The sequence below is a fragment of the Microtus ochrogaster genome, chromosome 2 (genome assembly GCF_000317375.1).
Source record: "Microtus ochrogaster isolate Prairie Vole_2 chromosome 2, MicOch1.0, whole genome shotgun sequence".
Taxonomy (NCBI): Eukaryota; Metazoa; Chordata; class Mammalia; order Rodentia; family Cricetidae; genus Microtus; species Microtus ochrogaster.
In genome coordinates, this window is record NC_022010.1 from 21485741 (window position 1) to 21491015 (window position 5275).

Consider the following 5275-nt stretch of genomic DNA (forward strand, 5'->3'; position numbering starts at 1 on the left):
TTTTTTTTTTTTTGGTTTTTCAAGACAGGGTTTCTCTGTGGCTTTGGAGCCTGTCCTGGAACTAGCTCTGTAGACCAGGCTGGTCTCGAACTCACTGTTGTTGCTTTTTTAAAATTGATTTTTATTGAGCTCTACATTTTTCTCTGCTCCCCTCCCTGCCTCTCCCCTTCCCCTTAATCCTCCCCCAAGGTCCCCATGCTCCCAATGTACTCAGGAGATCTTGTCTTTTTCTACTTCCCATGTAGATTAGATCTATGTAAGTATCTCTTAGTATCCACATTGTTGTCTGGGTTCTCTGGGATTATTATTTGTAGGCTGGTTTTCTTTGCTTTATGTTTAAGAACCACCTATGAGTGAGTACATGTGATAATTGTCTTTCTGTGTCTGGGTTACCTCACTCAATATGATGTTTTCTAGATCCATCCATTTTCCTGCAAAATTCAAGATGTCATTTTTTTTTCTGCTGTGTAGTACTCCATTGTGTAAAAGTACCACATTTTCCTTATCCAATCTTCAGTCGAGTGGCATTTAGGTTGTTTCTAGGTTCTGGCTATGATAAACAATGCTGCTATGAACATAGTTGAGCACATGTCCTTGTGGCACGATTGAGCATCCTTTGGATATATACCCAAAAGTGGTATTACTGGGTCTTGAGGAAGGTTGTTTCCTAATTTTCTGAGAAATCGCCACACTGAAGAAAAAAAAAAAACCCACAGGTCTTTCTTTCAGCAGGGGAGGTTTCAATGACATCATATCACATAGTATCTTCAAAACTTTTTTGTTATAGCTGGGTGGTAGTGGTGGCGCACACCTTTAATCCCAGTACTTGGGAATCAGAGACAGGTGAGTTTGAGTTTGAGGCCAGCCTGGTCTACAGAGGAAGTTCCAGGATAGCCAGAACAACACAGAGAAACCTTGTCTTGAAAAGCCAAAAAAAAAAAAAAAAGGTTACATTTATGTATGTGAATGTGTTTGTGTGTGTACATGCGCGTTTGTGCCACAAGATACATGTAGAGCTCAGGGGACAACTTGGGGGTTTTCGTTCCTTGCTTCTACCGTCCTGAGGATGGAACTCGCGTCATCAGGCTTGGCTGCAAGCTCCCTTGTCAGCTGAGCCATCTCATTGGCCCCTGACCAGGTGTCTTGAGGCTCTCTGGTATGCCAGAACCTCAAGGGCATTCTTTGTGGTCCGACAGTGTTATAGGAGGAGCCTAAGGGCCGGGGAAAGGTAGGGACTTCATCCCTTCACTTCCTCCACAGAAACTTGCTGCCTCCTGCCCTGGGCTGGTAAGAGAACCCCTTCCCTGGGAGACATAGGGGAAACCCTTCCTTCTAAGTTCCCAAGGACAAAACACAAAGCACAGCCCACCAAAGTTTGCCCTGGGAAACTGATGAGCTTGTCCAGTTTTACTTAAAGAACATGGGTGAGCAGTTCCCCGGGGACCATAGGTAACTCCAAAGCAGCCGCACTGGGGAGTCTGCATCAGCATGGACAATCCTGGCCCTGGGTCCCGGATGGAGCCCTCTGCATTGCCTTCCTCAGCACGTATGCCTTAGCTCCTTCCCTCGGCACACAAACCACGTGCAGTCAAGGGCAGAACTGCACACAAATGGCTGGGAGGCGAGGCTGGAATCGCAGGTGAGGGTCCCACGTCCCTCCTCACCCCCCTTCTGTGTGAGGGAAGGTCAGCAGTCTACAGGCTGGAAAGGAGGGACAGTTGATTAGAAGAGAGACATTGTTTTGCTAGGAAGACTTAGGGTAGACATTCTCAGTAGGAAAAACAAAACAAAAAGGGTGATGTGTAGGCTTTTAATCCCAGCACTCAGGGGGCAGAGGCAGGCGGATCTCTGAGTTCAAAGCTAGTCTGCTCTACAGAGTGAGTTCCAGGACAGCCAGGGCTACACAGGGAAACTCTGTCTCAAAAAACAAAGAAACACTAAAACGGTGCCAGGTATGATGGCTCATACCTACAATCTCAGGAGTCTGAGGCAGGAGAATTGACTCCAGTTCAAGATCAGCTTGGGCTACTGGGCTACAGAGGGCTGGAAGCAGGGCCAGGTTATGCCCTTCAAAGCCGGACCCAGGGGACCTGCTTCCTCAAGTGAAGTCCCACCTCCTACCAATTCCACTACTCAAAACAGCCACCAGCTAGGGACTGAGTGGGGACATTTCATTTTTAAACCACAGCAGGCTGTGTGATTCAAAGTTTCTCTGAAGTCACGAGGCTCTCTGCGTGGAAGCTTGAGCGGCTCGAAACTGGGGTGATATCAGAGGACAGAGTGGGGAGCCCGGATCCTCAGTCACCTCAGCAGCTCCTGGACAGAGTGGGGAGCCCGAGTCCTCAGTCACCCCAGCAGCAACTGGAAGCAGCCAGATGGGGTGCACGTGGGAGCAGAGCAACCCACGTTCTAAGCTCATGTCTTCCTGCTCTCTCTCAAACGCTTGATTTATTTTGTTCTTTTTGTAAAACTGAGGATTGAACCAGGGCCTCACACAAAACAGGCTGGTTTTCTACCACTAAGCCACGCCCCAGCCCCTCACTGGGGATTCCAAGCAAGAGTTCCACTTCTGAGCGAATTCTCAGCCCTTCACTTGCCGATTCTTGCCAGGTGCTGTGTGTTGAGCCAGGCCCTCAGCCCAAAAGATGATAGATCAAAACAAGCAGCGATGGTGCCAATAGGAATCCATTGTAGCCCAGGCTGGTCTCCAACTCTGGCCTCAACTTCCCGAGCACTGGGATTACAAGCATGAACCTCCAAGCCCAGTTTGCCTTCCAGCTTTTTATTGCATCTTCCTTACCCCACGCAGCCCCACCACACAGGAAGACTTCACGTTGCCCAGATACCTGCCATGGCCTTAGGGCAGTGCACGCCTTGTCCCGGGCTATCTCTCCCACCTACTTTACAGTATTTTTTTAAAGATTTTTATTTACCTTCTATTATGTGTAGGTGTCTGTGTGTTGGGGTGCGGGGGGGGGATGTGCACCTGAGTTCAAGTGCCTTTGGAGGACAGGGGCATCAGATCCTCAATGGGGCTGTAAACCGCCACATATAGGGCTGAGAATCGAACTCAGATCCTCAGCAAGAGCAATTGGTGCTGATCCATCTTTCCGGGACCCCTCCCCCACCTGACTTTCTTGGAGGGTGCTTTCACGCCCCTTCATCCAGCTGGTTGAACACCTGGAAGGGTCAGCAGGGACACCTAACTTCCAACTCTCCTCCTTTCCGCACTCACAAGCACCCCGCATCCCTCCCATCCCTCCACACACCCCGCTCCCGCCTCCCACCGCACCGCCTCCAGGAAGCCCCTCCCCCACTCTGGGTCAGGTGACGCCCTTGGGTTCTCTCTAAGGCTCTTGTTTTCCTTATCATGGCTCCCCTCCCCAGCACTGGACTCCCTGGGCCGGTTTCAGCTGTGTCTAGTGGAGGGTGCCCAGGAAACGGTGCCAGAGATGTCTGGAGGACCAGTCCCCTCCCTGTTACTCTCAGGGGCTCTTCCACTGCCCTGGCCCCGTGGTTTAGAAACGGAGCCATAGGTGGGGGTTCCAGGCCCAGGGGCTGAAGGGGCTCCACGAAACACCCCGAGAAACGGGCTGTTTTCATGAGGAGCACAGGGTGAGAAGGCTGGAGAGGGATAGGGAGAGGCCTGGATGATTAATGGGGCATTCCTCTCGGTCCCTCATTGGAGGGAAGCCAGGCAGAAGAATGGTTGTCAGGGCAACGCATTCTTTTCTTTCTCTTGGGTCCTCTGGCCTGTGTCTCTCACAGGGAGTGGAGTTTCGAGAGGCCGAGAGTGAAGTATTGAGATACCAAAGGGCCCTGGATATCTTTTGGGTTAAATGTTCACCTCGCAGAAATTGAAGCCAGGAAAATGGGCGGAGCTTCCTCGTGGGGCTAACACAGCAAAGGAGGCCGAGAGTGGGTGTGGCGCCTGTCTTGCTCCACCGGACTCAGAGACCTGAGGGATGGAGGGGAGGTGCAGGCTCAGGGACTGCGGTTCGGGGGTTCGGTAGCTCTGGCTTTTCTACCTATCCCTGCCTGATCTCTGACCTCTAAACCCTCATCCACATCACATATCCACACGCCCTTCCTTTTTTCCTCCCTCCCACCTTCCCTCCTCCCTTTCTCTCTTTAAAAACTATAGCCCTGGCCTGGAGGGATGGCTCAGCCGTTAAAGGCTAGGCTCACAACCAAAAATATAAGAGTTCTGTTCCCAGCACCCACGGCTGTCCCTCCGGGTACTTAAAAAAAAAAAAAAACAAAAACAAAAAAAACCTATAGCCCTGGCTGACCTAGAATCTTCCTCCTTAACCCACAACGCTAGAACTATAGGCATATCATATATTTTTTTTTTTTTGAGACAGACTTTCACTATGTCATCCTGACTGTTCTGGAACTCGCTCTGTAGACCAGGCTGGCCTTGAACTTGCAGAGATCCACCTGCCTGTGTCTCCAGAATGCTGGGATTAAAGGCATATGCCATTACCAGCTGGCCAAAAGTATTTTTAAATTATTATTTTATTATATAAGTATGGGTGTTTTGCCTGTGTGTATGTATGTGTGCCCTGTGTGCCTGGTGCCTGTGGAGGCCAGAAGAAGGCGTTGGATCCCCTGGAACTGGAGTTAGTGATGGTTATGAGCCACCACGTTGGTACAGGGGCCTTTGGAGCAGCCAGTTTTCTTAATCACGGAGCCATCTCTCTCTGACCCCCTAAGAGCCTCTGTTGCATTTATTTATCATGTGTGTGCATGGCGGAAGGGGGCTGTGTGCATGTCACAGCGCATGTGAGAATGCCAGAGGACAGCTTTAAGAGTTGGGTTCTGGGGACTGGACTGGTGTCCTGGGACTCAGCAACGAAAAGTTCTCTTGGGGCTAGGGCTGGGGAAGACATCCCTTCACCAGCAGATGCTGAAGCGAGGGAGTTTCCTGAGGCATTCCCACCCTGTGTTCTAACAGCTAGGATCTGCTGACTGATGAATCACAGTACAGTCATCCCCCAGTCCTGGATGTTTGTCCTTTCTCTGATGAGCCATGAAGTTACAGTGGGTGCCATGGCACTTCCTTATATAGCATCCTCAGGGATCATTAAAAAAGTGGCATTTAGCCGGGCGATGGTGGCGCACGCCTTTAATCTCAGCACTTGTGTAGTAATAGGAGCCGTGGGCTGTGTCCCGCCACCCAGTTAGCTTTACCCGAAATAATTACACGGACACCGCATTCTTTCAATCACTGCTTGGCTCTTTAGCTCCAGCCCTTTTCTCGGCTAACTCTCGC